This window comes from Myotis daubentonii, chromosome 11 (genome assembly GCF_963259705.1).
Source record: "Myotis daubentonii chromosome 11, mMyoDau2.1, whole genome shotgun sequence".
Taxonomy (NCBI): Eukaryota; Metazoa; Chordata; class Mammalia; order Chiroptera; family Vespertilionidae; genus Myotis; species Myotis daubentonii.
In genome coordinates, this window is record NC_081850.1 from 1,223,340 (window position 1) to 1,246,511 (window position 23,172).

The 23,172-nt window shown below is 45.1% G+C and overlaps 1 protein-coding gene across 6 annotated transcripts in view; it reads left to right on the forward strand.

Annotated features, from left to right (window-relative positions):
• The window catches only part of TUBGCP5 (tubulin gamma complex component 5), a 117,261-nt gene that overhangs the window by 5,891 nt on the left and 88,198 nt on the right, over positions 1 to 23,172 (forward strand). The gene's annotated exons all lie outside the window — the stretch shown is intronic.

Sequence of the window (23,172 nt, forward strand, 5' to 3'; positions counted from 1 at the left end):
TCATTGATGTTTCTATCTCTCCATCTCTCTTCCTTCCTCTCTGAAATCAATAAAAAATATATGTTTTAGAAAATGAAAAGAAAATTAAGAGATTGACACAAATAATAGCACTGTCTAGCTATCTCAGGTCTTTTAAATGGCTTCTCTGCACTTGGCAATAGGAACTCCCTGTAGAGTGCTCATTAGATGCCAGGTGCTGTTGTGAGCACTTTCCCTCATGGGTCCCCAAGATCACCTTCAGGCTTGATGATGCCCTAGAGATATTCACAAAACTTTTAAAAAGCTGCTCTCCTCACGGTTACGGTGAGGATACAGTCAACGATGAGCCAAGGGAAAGATGCCTAAGGTGAGGCCCAGGAGAAACCAGCCACAAACTTTAACATATTCCTTTCCAGTTGAGTTGCATGGGAATGCCCTTAATTCACCCAGTGACAGTGTGTGACCACACATGCAAAGTGTTGCAAACCATGGAAGCTCACCTGAGCCTTGGTGTCCAGGGTTTATATTGGGGTGTCTTATTGCATGGATGTGCAGTGCCCATGAGGCTGACCTTAGCAACTCAATCTCCAGCCCCACAGCGATCAAACCGAGACCTCTGGCCTAGGAAAACAGGCATGCACCATAACTCACATTGCTGGCGTGCATGGTCTGGTGCATGGCCCAGAGCCTCTAGCAGACAAATCCCTCTTCTCTGCAGGATAGTCCGAGGGCTCAGGTTCTCTCTCAGGAGCCAGTTGAAAGCCAGTCCTGCAGACCTTTGAGGTGTTCACAGTTTGGGCAGTCTATACCTTCTGAGTTAACTTGTTTAATCTTCATGGAAACCCCTGTTATTATTGTTTTTAATATATTTTTATTGACTTCAGAGAGGAAGGGAAAGAGATAGAAACATCAATGATGAGAGAGAATCATGGATCGGCTGCCTCCTGCATGCCCCCTACTGGGGATTGAGCCCGCAACCCAGACATGTGCCCTTGACTGGAATCAAACCTGGGACCCTACAGTCCCCAGGCTGATGCTCTATGTACTGAGCCAAACCAGCTAGGGCAGTCCCCCCTTTGTCTGCACTGTGAAATTGGTGTCCTAAGGAAGAGAGCTTTAGACAGTTTAAGGAAGGGCTATAAAGGTATTTCTGGAAACGAGAGAGCTGCAGTGTCTGAGTCCATGCCGTGAAGGTGAGCAACACACCCCATGTATTGTTCCTGCAAAAGAAGAAGGCACATCTTTTTTATATCTCTTGATTCATTGTGGATAGCTTTCTGGGTAGTCTGTAAAATTTAATAAACAGACCCTATGACACCATCATAGTAATAATAAAAATAATGGCAAATGTTTTTACAGCACTTAGTACATGCCAGGCACTGTGACTCCCATAACCACCACAATCAGTAGATACTGTTACAGGACTCATTTTGGGAAGGTAAATGCTTTATATAACCTCAGTTTCATCTATACCAATGGAAATACCTATGTTTTACAAATAATTAAATGAAACAGTGAATGTCACTTGTGATTTTTCACCTTGACCTTTTCATGGCCATCCCCAGTCATCCTTCTGTGTACCCCTACCAGTAGGGCTCCCTGAACACTGGGACCACATCCCTATCCCTGCGGTGGCACATCCTGGGTGCTGCGCGTCAGTGCCCTTCCCTCCTCTCCTGGTGAACCACTCCATGCTTTAATATTAATTTTAGGCACCTAGAACAAAGTAGACAATAAATATTTGCTGAAGAAATAAATCTGTGTGATCCTTTCTGCCTCACTGTCCCTCTCTGCCCCAGTTATACAGGCAGAATTCCCTTTTTCCCTACTCTGGCGCCTTTGACAGGTCTGTGGTAGTGTAGCAATAACGCACAGTACCTGCCATAAGTCCGCCCACTGAATACACAGGTTACCAATTCTCAATAAATATGCCCTTTCACAGCAGCAGTCCAGTTTTAGAACGTTTCCTATTACCCAAAAGTTTCCCTCACGCCCATGTGAAGTCAGTGCCTGCTTCCATGGAAACACCAGACAACTACTGATGTGCTTGCTGTGTTTATGAATTTGCCTTTCTGGACATTTCATAAAAGAGATCATATAATATGCAGTTTTTGTGTCTGCTTTGTCCATGATGTTTTTGAGGTTCATCCATATTCTGTTTCTTTTAAAAGTTGAATAGTGTGGCATTTTATGAATATGCCACATTTTTCTTACTCACCTGTGGATGATATTTGGATTGTTGCCAGGTTTTGGTTAGTGTGACAAATGAACTTGCTCATCCAAGCAAACTTGTGTGGACATAAGTTTTCACTCTTCTTGGATAGGTTTCTTATATGGTCAGCTTATGTTTAACCTTTAAAACATAGCCAACTTATTTCCCAAAGTGGCTGTATCATTTTATATTCCCACTAGCAATGTATAAGGATTCTAATTTCTCCACATTCTTGCCAACACTTCTTATTGTTACATGTCTTTGTTATTATAGACATCCTAGAGAGTATCTCATTGTGGTTTTGATTTATATTTCCCTAATGACTGATGATGTTGGGTGTTTCTTTCATGTGTTTTTTTTTCCTGTTTTATTATTATTATTTTTTTAATTATATCTTTATTGTTCAGATTATTACATTTGTTCCTCTTTTTTCCCCCCATAACTCCCCTCCTCTCAGTTCCCGCCCCACCCTCCGCCATCACTCCCCACCCACTGTCCTCATCCATAGGTGCACAATTTTTGTCCAATCTCTTCCCGCATCTCCCACACCCCTTCCCCCCCCCCAAGAATAGTCAGTCCATTCCCTTTCTATGTCCCTGATTCTATTATAATCACCAGTTATTCTGTTCATCAGATTATTTATTCACTTGATTCTTAGATTCACTTGTTGATAGATGCATATTTGTTGTTCATAATTTGTATCTTTACCTTTTTCTTCTTCTTCCTCTTCTTAAAGGATACCTTTCAGCATTTCATATAATCCTGGTTTGGTGGTGATGAACTCCTTTAGCTTTTCCTTATCTGTGAAGCTCTTTATCTGACCTTCAATTCTGAATGATAGCTTTGCTGGATAAAGTAATCTTGGTTGTAGGTTCTTGGTATTCATCACTTTGAATATTTCTTGCCACTCCCTTCTGGCCTGCGAAGTTTCTGTTGAGAAATCAGCTGACAGTCGTATGGGTACTCCCTTGTAGGTAACTGAGTTTCTTTCTCTTGCTGCTTTTAAGAGTCTCTCTTTGTCTTTTGCTCTTGGCATTTTAATTATGATGTGTCTTGGTGTGGTCCTCTTTGGATTCCTTTTGTTTGGGGTTCTCTGTGCTTCCTGGACCTGCAAGTCTATTTCTTTCACCAGGTGGGGGAAGTTTTCTGTCATTATTTCTTCAAATAGGTTTTCAATATCTTGCTGTCTCTCATCTTCTGGCACCCCTATAATTCTGATGTTGGTACGCTTGAAGCTGTCCCAGAGGCTCCTTACACTATGTTCGTATTTTCGAATTCCTCTTTCATTTTGCTTTTCTGGTTGGGTGTTTTTGCTTCTTCGCATTTCAAATCATTGACTTGATTCTTGCGCTCCTCTGGTCTGCTGTTGGGTGTCTGTATAATATTCTTTATTTCAGTCAGTGTATGCTTAATTTCTAGTTGGTTCTTTATCACAACATTGAGGGTCTCATTAGATTTCTGGTAGATCTCATTAAGTTTATCGGCAGTTTCTAGAAAATTATTGAAAGACCTTAAAAGTGCAGTTTTGAGCTCTATATCCTCCATTTCTGTCATGTTTCTTTGTCTCCGCATTTCTTTATGCTTTCTTGGTGCACCCCTTTGTGATCTTTGTGCACAGTCTTGTTGTAGTTAAGCCTTGATTGTTGTCAGTAATACTGGGGGTGATTTGACCTCCAGGCCAACTGGCTATGAGAATCAGCTGTGTCTGCAGAGGGAGAACTTCTGTGCTGGATCTCTAGGGCGGTGCTAACCTAGCCTTTGCCTGAGGCTATCTGGCAAATGCCTCTGTGCAGGGCTTGGGTGGGGCGGGTCCCAGGGGATCAACAGGGTGGGCGGAGCAAGCAGTTATGGCTGCTCTCAGTCCCGTCCCCAGGGGCTCTGCTTCTCAGAGTCCCAGCAACCGCTACAAATCTCGGAGAGAAAGCTGCCTTTGAGTTCCGACTGAAGCCAGACAGTCCCGCTTCTCCCGTTTGAGTCTGGGTCCCTAGAGATTCGCCCGCATCTGGAGCTCAGAATCTGAGACTCCCTCCCAATTGAAACAGACAACCGCGCCCTCAGCCGCCAGCCTGCTCCGCATGCACTCCGCACCTTAGTATTTGACTTCAGCACTGCACCTCCTCTGAGTCTCGGTATGCTATTCTCTTTCCTCCTAGTTGTAGAACTTCCACTCAGCCAGCCTTCCTGTGGTTCTGGATGATGTCCGTTCCGTCTTTTAGTTGTATTTTTGAAGTGGTTGTTCGAGGCAGCAAACTCCAGCTTTAACCTATGTCGCCATCTTGGTTTCCCCTCTTTCATGTGTTTTTTAGCCACTGGTATGTCTTTTATGATGCCCATTCAAGTCTTTCATCTAGGGATTTCTTTTTTTTGTTTTTTTAAGTACAGACTACGTTTTTTTTGTTTTTTTTTTAAACATATTTTATTGATTTTTTACAGAGAGGAAGGGAGAGAGATAGAGAGCTAGAAACATCGATGAAAGAGAAACATCGATCAACCACCTCCTGCACATCTACTGGGGATATGCCCGCAACCCAGGCACATGCCCTTGACCGGAATCGAACCTGGGACCCTTCAGTCCACAGGCCGACGCTCTATGCACTGAGCCAAACTGGTTTCGGCCAGACTACGTTTTTAATTCATATACTTAAATACCAATCTGGGCAACAGCAAAATGAGAAGCCTACATACTCAAAAAATATTTTTTTAGACAACCTAGACATTTTTAATACACGAACAAAAAGCTAGTCATCATATCCTTAGCTGCTAGACCCTGAATTTAAAAACTCTTCATTGTTTCCTGTTTTCTCTGTTCATGACTTTCCTTTATCGTAATGTTATTTCTTCTTTTTGGCCAGTCTACAGCTAAATTAAAATTTACAGTCAGATATACTGAGCCTATCAGTCTAAGAAATTTTAGCTGTCCCCACCCACACTATATACACATCACAGAGATTTACCATTGTGATTCAAAATAACTGAATATTCTAAAGTTTCTTTATTCTAAAAGTATAAATTATATAGCTCTTTTAGGCATAGGTATTTTCAGTACAAAATGGTAACATCACCCGTCCTGTCCACCATAGGACTGCTCTGAAGAGGAAATAAAACGAGAGAGCAACCTTGAAGGGGGCACCCACGTTCTCTGTGCACCCGTGTGGACACCAACACACACGCGCGCACACACCTCTCATGATATTTCCAAGATTTGGGGGAAGTTGTGAGGGACGCTCTAGAAAGTTCAAAGACCCTACATTAAAATGAGCTCAGAAAAGGAAAGGAAAGGGAAGGAAAGGGGAAGGAAAGGAAGAGAAATGGAAAGAAAAGAAAAGAAAAGGCCAAACACGCGGATCATTAAGGACTTCAGTTGAAATCACAAAGTATATACATGATCGAAAATGTGAAGACTGACCAACCTATACATTCCTGTGTTTAATCAAAGAAGTTCTGCATTAAAAAACCAAACACGCAGAATCCAGATCAGTGATATTTCCACTTCTGAGAAAGATTCATTCCAATTTAAGAATTTCATTATTTCTAGCAGTATGCTATACAATCCAGCTTAGGACTTCACTCAGTACAGATGAGAATATACCTGCATTCTAGGCTTTTCCTACAGGCCACATGGAAGGAGATACTTTTGGCTAAGTTGCCAAAGGATTCTTCTTGCAGTGTGTTAAATTTGTATTTTTATCTGTACGAAACATGTCCTATTAGTTAGCACCTTAGGCTCAAGTGAAGTTTTTTGGCACAGCATTCTAGAGTCTTCCTATATAATCTGACTAGAGGCCTGATGCACAAAATTTGTGCAAGGGGCTCGGCCCTTGCAGTCCGGCCTCTCCAGATGGTTGTCCGGATGGTTGTCCAGACGGTTGTTCTGCTGTTTGGTCTAATTAGCATATTAGTTTTTCTTATATAGAACTCGAGTCCTGGTGCACAAAAATTTGTGCACTCAGCAGGGCGGGGGGGGGTTGTCCCTCAGCCTGGCATGTGCCCTCTTCCAGTCTGGGACCCCTTGGGGGATGACCCCCTGCTGGTTTAGGCCCACTCCCTGGGGAATTGGGCCTAAGCTGGCAGTCAGACATCACTCTGGTAGCCTGGGAGCCCTCGGGAGATGTCCACTTGCCAGCGGGGAGTAGGCCTAAGCTGCAGTCAGACATCCTTAGCGCTGCTGAGGAGGTGGGAGAGGCTCCTACCACCACCGCTGTACTGGCAGCCATCAGCCTGGCTTGTGACTGAGCTGAGCTCGCCCTGTGGGAGCACACTGACCACCAGGGGGCAGCTCATGCATTGAGCATCTGCCCCCTGATGGTCAGTGTGTGTCATAGTGACCAGTCATTCCCAGTCTTTCTGCTATTTGGGTCAATTTGCATATTACCCTTTTATTATATAGGATAGAGGCCTGGTGCACGGGTGGGGGCTGGCTGGTTTGCCCTGAAGGGTGTCCCGGATCAGGGTGGGGGGTCCCGCTGGGGTGCCTGGCTGGCCAGGGTGAGGGGCTGATGGGTGTTTGCAGTCTGGTCACACCCCCTTCAGGGTGGGGGTTCCCACTGGGGTGCCTGGCCAGCCTGGGTGAGAGGCTGAGGGCAGTTTTCAGGCTGGCCAAGCCCCCCGGCGACGGCAGCTCCCATCCTCTCCTTTTTTTTTCTTTTTAATTCTGGGATTTATTTACCTTCTATAATTGAAACTTTGTTGCCTTCAGTGGAGCTCAGAGACAGTGGGAAGCTTAGCTTCCTCCATCACTGGAGCAACCAAGCCTCCTGCTCCCTTCAGGACAGTGGCTGCCAGCCGCCATCTTGGTTCGGTTAATTTGCATATAGTCGCCCTGATTGGCTGGTGGGCGTGGCTTAAGGTGTAGCGAAGGTACAGTCAATTTGTATGTTTGTCTTTTATTAGATTAGACTAGAGGCCTGGTGCACAAAAATTTGTGCACTCGGGGGGGGAAGGGGGGTCCCTCAGGCGGCCTGTGCCCTCTCACAGTCTGGGACCCCTCGGGAGATAACGACCTGCTGGCTTAGGCCTGCTCCTGGGTGGCAGAGGGCAGGCCCAATCCCTAGGTGCAGCCCCTGGTCGAGCTGAGAGCAGGGTTGATGGGGGAATTAGGGCGCTACCCTCTGTCATGCACAGAGCAGGGCAGATTGGGAGGTTGCGATGCCACCCTCAGTCACGCTCAGGGTAGGGCCAATTGGGGGGTTGGGGCACCACCCCCTGTCACACTCAAGGCAGGGTCAATGGGGAGGTTACGGCGCCACCCCCGTCACTCACAGAGCAGGGCCAATCAGGGGGGTTGGGGCTCTGTACCCTGTCACCCACAGAGCAGGGTAGATCAGGGGGTTAGGGAGCTCCCCCCTGTCACGCACATAGCAGGGCCCATCAGGGGGTTGGGATACTGCCCCCTGTCATGCACAGAACAGGGCCAATCGGGGTTGGGGCGCTGCCCCCTGTCATGCACAGAGCAGGGCCCATCAGGGGGGTTGGGGCTCCGTATCCTGTCATGCACAGAGCAGGGCCCATCAGGGGGTTGGGGAGCTCCGCCCTGTCACGCACAGAGCAGGGCGGATGGGGAGGTTATGGCTCTACCCCATCACACACAGAGCAGGGCCCGTGGGGGGTGGGGTGGGGTTGGGGCGCCGCACCCTGTCACACACAGAGCAGGTGGGTTGGGGCGCCACACCCTGTCACACACAGAGCCGCAGGGCGATCAGGGGGTTGGGGAGCTCCCCCCTATCAGACACAGAGCAGGGCTGATCAGGGGGTTGGGGCGCCTTCCCCTGTCACGAACAGAGCAGGGCGGATAGGGAGGTTGTGGCCCTGCCCCCGTCACACACAGAGCTGCAGGGCGATCAGGGGGTTTGGGCGCTGCCCCCTGTCACGCTGATCCCGGTGCTGGGAGACCTCGCGGCTCCGCTGAACCCAGTGCTGGGTGGCATATTATCCTTTTGCTATACAGGATAGAGGCCTGGTGTACGGGTGGGGGCCGGCTGGTTTGCCCTGAAGGGTGTCCTGGATCAGGGTGGGGGTCCCCACAGGGGTGCCTGGCCAGCCTGGGTGAGGGGATGATGGCTGTTTGCAGTTGGTCACACACCCTTCAGGGTGGCGGTCCCCACTGGGGTGCCTGGCTAGTCTGGGTCATTGGCTGAGGGCTGTTTTCAGGCTGGTGGGTGACTGAAGCTCCCAACTGCTCCTTTTTTTTTTTTTTTTTTTTAATTCTGGGCCAGCTTTAGCTCTGGCTCCAGCTCTGAGGCCTCTGTTGCTGAAAGCATGTATCTGGTTTGTTTGGGTTCTATAATCGAAACACTGTATCAAATCCAGCTCTGAGATCCCGGCTAGCTGAAAGCAGGTTTCTGGGGTTTTGTTTAGCTTCTATATTTGTAACAATGTTTCAAACTGCAAGCTCAGAGGCTGGGAAGGCAGGCGGGGAACGTTGGTTTCCTCCGTCACTGAAGCAAGCAAGCCTCATGTTAGCTTCAAGCTGCCTGGCTGCCGGCCGCCATCTTGGCTGGCAGTTAATTTGCATATCTTGCTGATTAGCCAATGAGAAGGGTAGTAGATGTACACTCATTACCAGGTTTCTCTTTTATTAGATAGGATAATTCTGGTGTCCTTGCCAGAAAATTATGCATTGAAGTACATTTTAAAAATCCTGGCATCATTTACATCTTTGAACAAGTCCATTATTTGGAATGGTATATTTCCTATTGAGACATCAGTTATTTATATATTCCTCATACAAGTTCTTCATTAGAATAATGATTGGCAAATACATTCCTCCAATTTCTATTTTATCTTCTCAGTAAAATTGTCTTTTAATATTTCTTGTGGATAATGTTACAGATGTCCCCCATTCCCCTCTTTAGCATCCTCCACCCAGCCCCTGACACCTCCCAGGCCTTCCCCACACTATTGTCTATGTCCATGGGCTATGCATATTTGCATATACTAATATGTTCTTTGGTTAATCTCTTCCCTTCTACCTCCCACTCCTCTGAGTCATTCTGTTCCATGTTTCCATGCCGCTGGATATATATTATTCATCAGTTTACTTTGTTCATTAAATTCCATGTATTAGTGAGATTGTATAGTATTTGTCTTTTTCTAACTGGCTTATTTCACTTAGCATAATATTCTCCAGGTCCATCCATTATGTCATTAAGGGTAAGAGTTCCTTTTGTACATTTGCATGTTATTCCGTTGTGTAAATGTACCACAGCTTTCTTACCTACTTATCTACTGACTAGAGGCCTGGTGTATGAAATTCATGCATGGGTAGGGTCCCTAGGCCTGGCCAGCGATCAGGGCTGATCAGGGCCTTCCGGCTCCTGGCCAGGGCCTTCCTTCCCCAGCTGCCGGCTGCCGGCAGGGGTCTTCCTTCATTCTGCACCACACCCTGGTGGTCAGCAAAAATCATAGCAAGCAATCAAACACCCGGTCTCTCAGCTGAACTCCTGAGGGGACACTTTGCATATTAGCCTTTTATATATATAGATACAGATGGGCACTTGGGCTCTTTCTAGATCTTAGCTATTTTAATTAATGCTGCTATGAACATAAGGTTGCATTTGTCTTGAACATATTCTTTCTGATTGGTGTTTTGGGATTCTTAGGATATATTCATAGAAGTGGGATGGGATTGCTATGTCAACAGGCAGTTCCATTTTTAATTTTTTCAGTAAACTTAATACTTTTTTCCATAGTAGCTGCACCAGTCTGCACTCCCATCAGCAGTATACTAAGGCTCCCTTTTCTCCACATCCTCACCAACACTTGTGGCTTGTTAATTTATTGATGATAGCCATTTTGGCAGGTGTGAGGTGATATATTATTGTAGTTTTAATTTGCATCTCTCTGATGATTAATGAGATTGAGCATCTTTTCATAATTCTATTGGCCATCTGTATGTTGTCTTTGGAAAAGTGTCTATTCAGGTCTTTTGCCCATTTTTAAATTGGATTGTTTGTCTTCCTGGTGTTGAGTTGTGTGAGTTCTTTGTCTATTTTGGAAATTAACCCCTTGTCATATGTATCATTGGCAAATATGTTCTCCCATACATTAAGTTCCCTTTTAATTGTGTTGCTGGTTTGTTTTGCTGTGTAGAAGCTTTTTAGTTTGATGTGGTCCCGTTTGCTTATTTTTTCCTTTGTTTCTCTAGACATAGATGTATCATGAAAATACCTCTACGTGAGATGTCTTAGATTTTTAAGGTTTTGTGACACATTTAAGTCTTTTATTCATTTTGAGTTTATTCTTGTGTATGGTGTAAGTTGGTGATCTAGTTTCATTTTTTTTTTTTTTTTGCGTGTGTCTGTCCAATTTTCCTAACACCATCTATTGAGAAGACTATCTTTACTCCATTATATTCTCTTGACTCCATTGTCAAATACTAATTGATACTCGTCTGGGTTGATTTCTGGGGTCTCTTTTCTGTTCCATTGGTCTATATGCCAGTTCTTGTGCCAGTACTGTTTTAATTACAACGGATTTGTAATATAGTTTGATATCCAGTATTGCGCTCCTTCAACTTTGTTCTTCTTTCTCAAAATTGCTGTGACTATTTGGGATCTTTTTTGGTTTCATATAAATTTTTGGAATACTTGTTCTAGATCTGTGAAACATGCCGTTGGTATTTTAATAGAGATTGCATTGAATCTGTAAGATTGCTTTGGTAGTATGGACATTTTAATGATACTAATTCTTCCATTCCATGAACATAGTATTTGCTTCTACTTGTTTATATCTCCCTCTATTTCCTTTTTTCAACGTCCTATTGTTTTCCAAGTACAGGTCCTTTACCACCTTGTTTATTCCCATGTATCTTATTTTTTTGTTGCAATGGTATATATATATATATATATATATAAGATTTTTTGTCTTAGTTTCTCTGAGAGTTCATTATGGTGTATAAAAATGCCATGGATTTTTGGGTGTTAATTTTGTATTCATAGATTCTGAATTCATTTATTAAATCTGGTAGGTTTTATGGAGTCTTTTTTTTTCTTCTTAATTTTTTTTAAAATAATTTTTATTTCTTGAAGTATTACAAAGAGTATTACATATGTCTCCTTTTTCCTCCCCTTGACATTCCCCTGGCCTCCCCTACACCCTAATGTCTTGTGTCCATTGGTTATTCTTTTTTTTAATTTTATTTAATTTTATTTATTTTTTTTATTTTTTTTTTTATTAGTTAAGGTATTACAAATGTGTCCTCGTCCCCCCCATTAACCCCCAACCTCCCCACACACACACAAACTCATGCTCCCATCCCCCCGTTGTCCAAGTCCATTGGTTTGGCTTATATACATGTATACAAGTCCTTCTGTTGATCTCTTCCCCTTACCCCCGCCCTCCCCTACTTTCCTTCTGGGGATTGATAGCCTGATCGCTGTTTCTCAGTCTTTGGGTCTGTCCCTTTTCATCAGTCTATGTTGTTCTCTATAATCCACAAATGAGTGAGATCATGTGGTATTTATCTTTCTCTGACTGGCTTATTTCACTTAGCATAATGCTCTCCAGTTCCATCCATGCTGTTGCAAAAGGCAAGAGTTCCTTTTTTTTTTACTGCAGCATAGTATTCCATTGTGTATATGTGCCACAGTTTTCTAATCCACTCATCTGCTGATGGGCACCTAGGCTGTTTCCAAATCTTAGCTATGGTGAATTGTGCTGCTATGAACATAGGGGTGCATATATCCTTTCTAATTGGCGTTTCTGGTTTCTTGGGATATATTCCTAGTAGTAGGATCACTGGGTCAAATGGGAGTTCCATTTTTAGTCTTCTGAGGTAGCTCCATACTGTTCTCCACAGTGGCTGCACCAGTCTGCATTCCCACCAGCAGTGCAAAAGGGTTCCTTTTTCTCCACATCCTCTCCAACACTTGTTGTTTGTTGATTTGTTGATGATAGCCATTCTGACAGGTGTGAGATTATAACGCATTGTTGTTTTGATTTGCATCTCTCGTATAATTAGTGACTTTGAGCAGGTTTTCATATGTCTTTCGGCCTTCTGTATGTCCTCTTTTGAAAAGTGTCTATCTAGGTCCGTTGCCCATTTTTTTATTGGATTGTTTATCTTCCTTTTGTTAAGTTTCATGAGATCCCTGTAAATGTTGGAAATTAAACCCTTATCGGTGGTATCATTGGTAAATATGTTCTCCCATGTAGTGGGTCTTCTTGTTGTTTTTTTGATGGTTTCCTTTGCTGTGCAAAAGCTTTTTATTTTGATGTAGTCCCATTTGTTTATTTTCTCTTTAGTTTCCATTGCCCTAGGAGCATTATCAGAGAAGAAATTTCTTCGGCATATGTTTGCGATTTCGCTGCCTGTGGATTCCTCTAGTATTTTTATGGTTTCCCGTCTTACGTTTAAGTCTTTTATCCATTTTGAGTTTATTTTTGTGTATGGTGTGAGTTGGTGATCTAGTTTCATCCTTTTGCATGTATCTGTCCAATTTTCCCAACACCATTTATTGAAAAGACTGTCTTGACTCCATTGTATGCTCTTGCCTCCTTTGTCGAATATTAATTGGGCATAGTGGTTTGGGTCGATTTCTGGGGTCTCTATTCTATTCCATTGATCTATATGTCTGTTCTTGTGCCAGTACCAAGCTGTTTTAAGAACAGTGGCTTTGTAATACAGTTTGATATCTGGTATTGAGATCCCACCTACTTTGTTCTTTCTCAGGATTGTTGCAGCTATTCGGGGTCTTTTTTTATTCCAGATGAATTTTTGGAACGTTCGTTCTAGATTTGTGAAATATGCCGTTGGTAATTTAATGGGGATTGCATTGAATCTATAAATTGCTTTGGGTAGTATGGACATTTTGATGATGTTGATTCTACCAATCCATGAACACGGTATATTCTTCCATCTGTTTATGTCTTCCTCTATCTCTTTTTTCAGTGTCCTGTAGTTTTCAGCGTATAAGTCTTTTACCTCCTTAGTTAAGTTTATTCCTAGGTATTTTAATTTTTTTGGTGCAATGGTAAATGGGATTGCTTCTGTAGTTTCACTTTCTGTAAGTTCACTATTGGTGTAAAGAAATGCCATGGATTTCTTAGCATTAATTTTGTATCCTGCTACATTGCTGAATTCATTTATTAAGTCTAATAATTTTTTGATGGAGTCTTTAGGGTTCTGTATGTACAGTATCATGTCATCTGCAAATAAGGACAGTTTTACTTCTTCTTTTCCAATCTGGATGCCTTTTATTTCTTCTTCGTGTCTGATCGCAATAGCTAGTACTTCCAGTACTATGTTGAACAGGAGTGGTGAGAGGGGGCATCCCTGTCTTGTTCCTGTTTTTAGGGGGAATGGTTTTAGTTTTTGCCCATTGATTATGATGTTGGCTGTGGGTTTGTCATATATGGCTTTTATTACGTTGAGGTATGATCCCTCAATTCCTATCTTGCTGAGAGTTTTTTATCAAGAAAGGGTGTTGGATTTTGTCAAATGCTTTTTCCGCATCAATTGATATGACTGTGGTTTTTTTCTCTCAATTTGTTTATGTGATGTATCACGTTTACTGATTTGCGGATATTGTACCATCCTTGCATCCCTGGGATAAATCCTACTTGGTCATGGTGTATGATCTTTCTGATGTGCTGCTGGATCCGATTTGCTAACATTTTGTTGAGGATTTTGGCATCTATGTTCATGAGGGATATTGGCCTATAATTCTCTTTCATTGTATTGTCTTTATCTGGTTTTGGGATTAGGGTGATGTTGGCTTCATAGAATGAGCTGGGAAGTGCTCCTTCCTCTTGGATCTTTTGACATAGTCTGAGGAGGATAGGTTTTAGGTCTTCCTTGAATGTTTGGTAAAACTCCCCTGTGAAGCCATCTGGCCCTGGGCTTTTGTTTGCTGGAAGCTTTTTGATTACTGCTTCGATTTCCTCCATAGTTATTGGCCTATTGAGATTTTTAGATTCTTCCTGGTTAAGTTTTGGAAGGTTGTATTTATCTAGGAATATGTCCATTTCCTCCAGGTTGTCTAGTGTGTTGGAGTAGAGTTGTTCATAGTATTTTCTAACAATCCTTTGTATTTCTATGGGGTCTGTTGTTATTTCTCCTCTTTCATTTCTGATTTTGTTTATTTGGGTCCTCTCTCTTTGTTTCTTGGTGAGCCTGGCTAGAGGTGTATCAATCTTGTTTATCCTTTCAAAGAACCAGCTCTTGGTTTTGTTGATCTTTTGTATTGGTCTTTTTGGTCTCTATGTCGTTTATCTCCGCTCTGATCTTTGTTATTTCCTTCCTTCTGCTTACAGTGGGCTTTTTTTGTTGCTCTCTTTCTAATTCTTCGAGTTGTAGAGTTAGGCCATTTATTCTCATTGTTTCTTGTTTCTTGCAGTAGGCTTGTAGAGCTATGAACTTCCCTCTCAAGACTGCTTTTGCTGTGTCCCATAGGTTTTGGATTGTTGTGTTTTCATTGTCATTTGTTGCCATGATGTTTTTTATTTCTTCTTTGATCTCACTGGTGACCCAGTCGTTGTTTAATAGCATGCTATTTAGTCTCCATGTGTTTGATTTTTTTGGATTGTTTTTGTTGTAGTTGATTTCCAGTTTTATGCCTTTGTGGTCTGAGAAGATACTTGATATGATTTCAGTTTTCTTGAATTTGAAGAGACTTTGTCTGTGACCCAATATAGGGTCTATCTTTGAAGATGACAAATGTGCACCTGAGGAGAATGTATATTCTGTGGCTTTGGGGTGAAATGTTCTGAAGATGTCAATTAATTCCATCTGATCTAGTGAGTCATTTAGGATTGATGTTTCTTGGCTGAGTTTCTGTTTAGAGGATTTGTCCAGTGGAGATAATGGGGTGTTAAGGTCCCCTACTATGATTGTATTGCTGTCAATCTCTCCCTTGATCTTCTCCAGAAGATTTCTTACGTATTTGGGTGCTCCTATATTGGGTGCATATATATTTACCAGAGTTATTTCTTCTTGTTGGACTGCTCCCTTTAGTATTATGAAGTGGCCTTCTTGATCTCTTTTTATGTCCTTCACTTTGAGATCTAATTTGTCAGATATAAGTATTGCTACCCCGGCTTTTTTTTCACTTCCATTGGCCTGAAAAACCTTTTTCCATCCCTTCACCATCAGTCTGTGTGCGTCTTTTTCTCTGAGGTGGGTTTCCTGTAGACAGCAGATATATGGGTCATGTTTTCTTATCCACTCATTTACCCTATGCCTTTTGACTGGGGAATTTAATCCATTTACATTTAAAGTTATTATTGATAGAAACTTGTTAGTCGCCATTTTTGTTCTTTACCGCTGCGTTCCTTCTTTGTTTCCTGTTTTTTTCTATTTACAGCAGACCCTTTAGCATTTCTTGTATTGCTGGTTTGGTTGTAATAAACTCCCGTAGACCGTTTTTGTCTGAGAAGCTCCTGATTTGACCCTCAATTTTGATTAATAGCCTCACTGGGTATAGTATTCTTGGATTCAGACCCTTCCTTTGCATGACTTTGTATATTTCATTCCATTCCCTTCTTGCCTGATGTGTTTCTGTTGAGAAATCGGTCGCTAGTCTGATGGGGGATCCTTTGTAGGTAACTTTCTGTCTCTCTCTGGCTGCTTTTAAGATTCTTGCTTTGTTGTTGGTGTTTGCCAATTTAATTATTATGTGCCTTGGCGTCGGTCTTTTCGGGTTCATTTTGTTTGGGACTCTGTGAGCTTCTTGGATTTGTGTGAGTTTTTTCCTCCCTATATCAGGGAAATTTTCTGTTACTATTTTTTCAAACAGGTTTTCTAGTCCTTGCTCAGTTTCCTCTCCTTCTGGCACCCCTATTATTCGGATGTTGTTTCGTTTAGCATTGTCCCAGAGTTCTCTTAGGCTCTCTTCCTGCTTTTTAATTTTTTTTTCTAGAAGCTGTTCTGTTTGGGTATTTTTTTCTACCTTGTCTTCTAGCTCGCTGATGCGGTCCTCTGCTTCTTCTAGTCTACTGTTGATGCTTTCTATTGAGTTCTTTATGGCAGTGATGTCGTTTTTCATTTCTTCTTGGTTTCTCTTCATTTCCTCTTGGTTCTTCTTCATTTCTTCTTGGTTCCTACACATATTGTTGAATTGGTCTTCCATTCTTTTCATCCACCTTATGGCCATTACTCTGAATTCTTTCTCTGACAGGTTGCTTGCCTCCATTGCCTCGATTTCGTTTACTTCCTTTTCTGATGATGCCTGTTTTTCTTTCATATTTGGGTTGGTTCTTTGTTTCACCATGATTTCTCTTCTCAAGGTGTTTGGTTATGTAGTTCTCTCTCTGCTGCACTGATTCAAAGGCACAAAATACAACACAACAAGGCACAACGTACAAGGCACCAAACTAAATGCATTAACGATATTAATAACCCCAAATAAAGGTGACCCCCCAAGCGAAGAGAATTAGGGGATAAAGAAGAAAAAAGAGAAAAAGATTAAAGAGAAAAATAAAAAACAAAAAGGAGTGCCGAAATGAGATTGGGAAAAGGGAGAGAGAAAGAAAAAAAAAAAAAGACAAAAAAAAAAACACCAAAAAACAACAAGAACAACAAAATTAAGAGAATGAAATAGAGGTGGGGAAGAGGCTATTTGTATGGGGAGAGCGAGGGATTGGAAATTAGATATATAAGTAGGGTTAAATTTAGACAGTGGGTAGAAAGAAGGAATAGGTAAAATCCAAAGCAGGAATAGGGTAAGAGAAACAGGACAACAAAAGGGGAAAAGTGAGGAAGAGAGTTTTGGCTTAAGGGTAAATGTGAGATAGAGAGAAATGATGCTAAAGGAACGATGAAAATAGAGTGTAGAACACTAATCCCAAAATAAAATAAAGAAAAATAAAAAATAAAATGAAACTTGAAAAAATGGTAAAAGGAGAGCAATAATACTGGTTAAAAAATGTAGTAATTAAAAAGGTAAACTCAAGTGATGAAAAAAATAATAAAATAGGTTCTTAATGAAATGGTGAAAAAAGAATTTAAAAAAAATATATATAAAAATATTTGGAAATGAAGGTGCTTCAGATCTTCCACTCTTCTTTTTTGCACGCCTCAGTCCTGCCAGGCATTCAGGGGAGTGTTGAACTTCCCTGCGATACACTGTCCCTCGTGCAGTAAACCACAGACCTGATTTTAAGGCAGGTTGTATTTGTTTACCAGACTGCCTTTATTTGTGATCACAGAAGAGACAGTTCGTGGCTCTGCCTCTGGGTGGCAGTGTGTCTGGATTGACCTCTGAGGCTATAAGTCCTCTCTATCAGTAGGGTTTTGTTTTTGTTTTTCTCTATGGTACTTGGAACTGGTTTGGGAAAGACCACTGCCCAGAGCTGGTTCCTTGTCACTGCCCACTGTTTCCCAGGCTCCCCAAAAAGAACTTTCCCCTACAGGCTCTGCGAATGACCCCAACTGGGGAATCCCATGCACTGGGTTTAATAATCAAATGCACGGATCTAAGGGGAACTGTAACAAGAGCCTGATAGTTGTGCGAATTCGCAAGCCTCCACCTTCCAGGTCTGCGCAGTCTCCGCGCGGTCTTTGTGCGCCCACTCGCCCCTGGCACCAAGCAGCCAGCAGATTGGCAAAGTCCAAGGCTGCTCCTTTACATCCAGTCCAGCTATGGGCTCATTTTTCGCGTTCCCTTCTGCCAGCAGCCCTGTGGGGCCCCTTCCCCACTCGCGGGTCACGCTGGTCCCAATGGCTGCGGACTCTGTGGGGCGCAGATTCTGCTCTGCGCGCGCGCGCTCGGTCCTCCCTCCAACCCGAACTGGAAACTGCACCTTTAGGGGATGTCCAACCTTTCCGTGAGAAGAAGCAGTGCTCGTCTGAGTTCACGCAGTCACGCTGCTTGAGATCCCTTGTTTCCAGGTTAGTAGCTGGTCTCTGGATGCCGGCAACAACCACCCAAGATGGCGCAGTCTCCGCCTCTCAGCTGGCGCACCACGATAGGCTTCAGCCGCAGTCTCCAACCGTCCTTTTTTTTTTCCCTGGGTGTTCTCGGTCTTTCCTAGCTGCAGACAGTCTCTCAGCTGAGAATCCTCTGCCTATTCGGGCTGAATGTTACCCGTTTCAGCTGCTCACCCTTATCTGCTCCAGGACAAGGCACAGGACACGTCTGCTTATACCTCCGCCATTTTGGATCCCTCCATTGGTTATTCTTATATGCATGCATATAAATCCTTCGGTTGATCTCTTAACCACCCCCCCGCCCCCAACCCTCCCCAGGCTTCCCACTGTAGTTTGACAGTCTGTTCAATGCTGCTCTGCCTCTGCATCTACCCCTGTTCATCAGTCTATACTGGTCCCCTTTATCTGTCCCAACCTCACTGGAGCTGTTCCAACCTCACCAGGGCCATTTCATCCTCACTGGGCCTGTCCTGACCTCACCGGGGTCGTCTCGACCTCACTAGTGCTGTCTCGACCTCACCGGGGCCATTCCAGCCCCAGATGCCGTCTCAACCTCACCGGGGCCGTCCCGATCTCACCGGGGCCGTCCTGACCTCACCGGGGCCGTCCCGACCTCACCGGGGTCGTCTCGACCTCACCGGTGCCGTCCCAACCTCACTGGGGCCATCCCGACTTCACCTGGGCCATCTCGACCTCACTGGGACCATTCTGGTCTCACCTGGCCATTTCAACCTCACCGGGGCCGTCCCAACCTTACCGGGGCCATCTCGACCTCACCTGGGCAGTCTCGACCTATCCAGGGGCATCCTGACCTCACCGGGGCCGTCTCGACCTATCCAGGGGCATCCTGACCTCACCGGGGCCGTTTCGGCCTCACTGGGGCCGTTCCAACCTCACTAGGGCCATCCCAGCCTCACCAGGGAAACACGAAGTTTGGCACTCTGTCTCCTGCCGGGCGGCCCCTGCCAGACAAAATCTCCAGGCTTTCCTGGTGGCTGAACATCCAGTACGCCTGCTCGGACTTCGCCCTCCACCAAGTGCACAGACTGCCCGTCTGCCATCCCCCAGGGTCCCAGGCGAGACTGGAACTGGTGGGTGTGCTTGTGCGCCTGCTGGTACAGCGGTTCCACATAGCCGGCCCAGCCGGGCCTGGACCCGGCCTGCCCCGAACCCGACTCCGCCCCCCGAGTGCATCCCTCTCGGTTTCGAGGAGCCGGAATCTGCAGCCTGCTGGGTTAGACTCTGTACTTGGTGCCTCTGCACATCCTCCTCAGTCTCAATGCTCTTCTTTCTATGCGAGGAGCCGAAATCTGCAGCCTGCTGGGTTGGGCTCTGTACTTGGTGCCTCTGCACATCCTCCTCAGTCTCAGTGCTCTTCTTTCTTTCCTTCCAGTTGTAGAGCCTCCACTGGGCCAGCTTTCCCATGGTTCCGTATGATCGCTGTTTGTCCTATAGTTGGTAGTTTCAATGTTGTTGTGGGAGGCAGCGCGCACAGGTCTCTTCCTTACGCCGCCATCTTGGTTCTCCCGGGTCTGCTTCTTGAGTGTGTCTCCCATGGCTGCGAGCAGTTGAAGTCTGCAATTTGTTGGGTTAGGCTGCAAAAGTGCAGGTGGGTCTTTTTGTGCACCTGGCACAGCTTGGATGGGGATGTAAATTGATTAGGGCTGGGTCTCGGGGAGTTGCCAGGGCGGAGCAAATAGCAATGGCGGCGTCTCTGTGGCTCCTCGCCTCTTCGGGACTCTGGGACTTGGGACTTGGCGTCCCCCAGTGCCGGCGAGCAGCTGTGTGCCAGAGCCTCCCTCGCTTTCCGACTGCTGCAAGGCTGTGCCGCTTCTTCCCGTGGGGTCTAGGGCCTCAGAGCCCCGCCCCGAGCAATCCAATTGAAAAAAAACCGCTCATCCAGTTGCAGCCAACCTGGCGGTGACTGTGTACCTCTGTTTTTGGTGGCTCTGTAGCTCCTACTCAGTCTCACTGCGCTTCTTTCTTTCCTTCCAGTTGTAGAACTCCCACTGGGCCAACTTCCCCATGGTTCTGAGTGGTGGTTGTTTGTCTTATAGTTGGTAGTTTCAATGATGTTGTGGGAGGCAGCACACACAGGTCTACTCCCTACGCTGCCATCTTGGTTCTCTGTAGTTGTGTCTTGAATGTTATTGTCCCATTCGTGGATGGAGTCTCCTTTCAGGGTGTCTGATTATGTGTCTCACTTCCTTCCATGTCGTGCCAGCCATTGAGGAGGTGCTGTCTGAACAGCACAAAATACAAGATGACACAAAACAGAGGGAAGAGAACAAGAATGTATACAAGACGCCTATAGTCCCATGACCACCAGAGAAAAGAGAATTAAGAAAGAGAAAAGAGAGCAAGAATGATGGAACAAAAAGAAAAAATATGTGGAGGAACACAACAAAACAAAAACAAATAAAGCAAAAAGCACAAACAAAAACACCCAGAAAAGGTGGGTGGGGGGCACAATTTGTAGATACAGAGCTTAAATAAAGAAAATAAGGTTAAAGAATTAGAGGAATAGGGGGAGGACCATGGTTTTACAGGGGTCCTCAAACTTTTTAAACAGGGGGCCAGTTCACTGTCCCTCAGACTGTTGGAGGGCCGGACTATAGCTTAAAAAAAACTATGAACAAATTCCTGTGCACACTGCACATATCTTATTTTGAAGAAAAAAAACAAAACGGGAACAAATACAATATTTGTATTTGCATGTGTCCCGCGGGCCGTAGTTTGAGGACCCCTGGTTTAGAATAAAGGGGTGGGGGCAGGAATGAGAAGACAAGGAAAAAAATTTGGATAGGAGAATAGAGCAGATAGACCTAAATTTATGAAATGAAACAAGTTAAGAAATTAGAAGAAGAAAAGAAAAAGAAGAGAGAAAAATTTTAAAATTGAGTAGTGAAATAAAAAGAAAAGAGAAAGGGAAATTGAGTAGGAACAGGGAAGAGGAAATTAGATATATGAGCCCAACAGAGACTAGAACAGGGGTGGGCAAACTTTTTGACTCGAGGGCCACAATGGGTTCTTAAACTGGCTGGAGGGCCGGAACAAAAGCATGGATGGAGTGTTTGTGTGAACTAATATAAATTCAAAGTAAACATCCTATCTAATAAAAGAGAAACATGGTAATTGGCGTACGACCGATACCCTTTTCATTGGCTAATCAGCGAGATATGCAAATTAACTGTCAGCCAAGATGGCGGCCGGCAGCCAGGCAGCTTGAAACTAACATGAGGCTTGGTTGCCCCAGTGACGGAGGAAACCAACGTCCCCGCCTGCCGCTGCCTCTGAGCGGGCAGTTTAAGAAACATTGTAACAAATACGCCCAACTTCAGCCAGCAGATTGGCAACATTGTAAGCAAAGGCCAGAAACCTACTTTCAGCCGGAGGCCTAAGAGCTGGAGCCAAGCCTCAAGCTAAAGCTGGCCCAGAATAAAAAAAAAAAAAAAAAAAAAAAGGAGCGGTTGGGAGCTTCAGTCACCCCCAGCCTGAAAACAGCCCTCAGCCCCTCACCCAGACTGGCCAGGCACCCCAGTGGGGACCCCACCCTGATCCAGGACACCCTTCAGGGCAAACCAGCCAGCACCCACCCATGCACCAGGCCTCTACCCTATATAGTAAAAGGGTAATATGCCTCCCAGCACCGGGATCAGCGTGACAGGGGGCAGCGCCCAAACCCCCTGATCGCCCTGCTCTGTGTGTGACAGGGGGCGGGGCCACAACCCCCGGATTGGCCCTGCTCTGTGTGTGACGGGGGTTGCTCCACAACCTCCCCATCGACCCTGCCTTGAGTGTGACAGGGGACGGCGCCCCAACTCCCCGATCGGCCCTGCTCTGAGCCTGACCAGGGGCTGCACCTAGGGATTGGGCCTGCCCTCTGCCACCCGGGAGCAGGCCTAAGCCAGCAGGTCGTTATCTCCCGAGGGGTCCCAGACTGCGAGAGGGCACAGGCCTGGCTGAGGGAGCCCCCCTCCCCCCCGAGTGCACAAATTTTTGTGCACCGGGCCTCTAGTCATTACATAAAAGGGTACGGTCTTTTTTTTTTTTTTAGTTTTTTATTCATTTCAAGCGTGCCATAGTTTGCCCATGGCTGGACTAGAATAATAGCAAATCAATATAGCAGATAGGTAAAGGTCAATTTTAAAAAGAGGAAAAAAGAAAGAAAAGAAGAAAGAATGGGAGGCAAACAGAAGAAGGGGGTGCAAAAAATAAATAAAGTGAAGTCTCATTCACTTCAGCCGAGCCTAGTGCCCCAAGGCAGCTGGAGTAGGACCCCACTCTTCTGTTCTGTCTGCCAGTTCTGTGAGGACTTAACCACTGTTGGGCACGTCTTCTGGCCTTTAGCACCTGCTTGAAGCTCCAAGCAATCCACCGCTCCACTGCTTGTGTCTGTTTCCACAGGCCTTGGCTGCAAGCAGGAGGGGCCAGTCTGCTCTCTTTGTCTACCAGCTGTCAGTCTTAATCTCTCAAGGGTCTGTTTCTCACAAGGCTTTAGACAGGGGAAGTGCTGTTTGGCTTTCAGGGAATATGAAGGGTGTGTTTCCTGTGTCAGAGCTACTCCTCCATGAGTGGCCCAAAACGTTACTCTGTCCCCGACTGGACAGGTCTCCTTGTGTGGAGACCAGTGAGGTCAGCTACGACCCTGGAGGTTTAATCAGTCCGGTTCTCAGAGTAGTCGAGTGGACGGCTCCTCTTCCAGTCCGATCCCCGGGGGCTCCTTGAGACTGCTCAGGCCCTTAGCGTGGCCTCTGCCTTTGTTTCGCAGTGACCCTCCAAGTGCAGGTGTGGCAGGCTGGATGGGGGGCCTTTACCTGCTCTCTGGGTGTTGGGAGCAGGGAGCTCCTCCCAGGGAAAATGGCCGTTTTGGTTTGGAAGCCTATGAACAACCCATTGCAGCACTCCTGGCTCCTGCTTTTCCAGGTCACCCTGCCCTGCTTCCCTCTCGCCTCTCCTCAGTCACCTCACGTCCACACCTCCCTCCTGAGCCACTGCCTGGGTGTGTAGCTGCAAATGAAGTCTCCTGTGCTCTGTGTTTAGAGAAAAAAAGGGCAATCGAAACTGCTGCTCTCCCTCACTGGCTCTGGTCTGCTGGGTCTGGACGGCTGCTGCC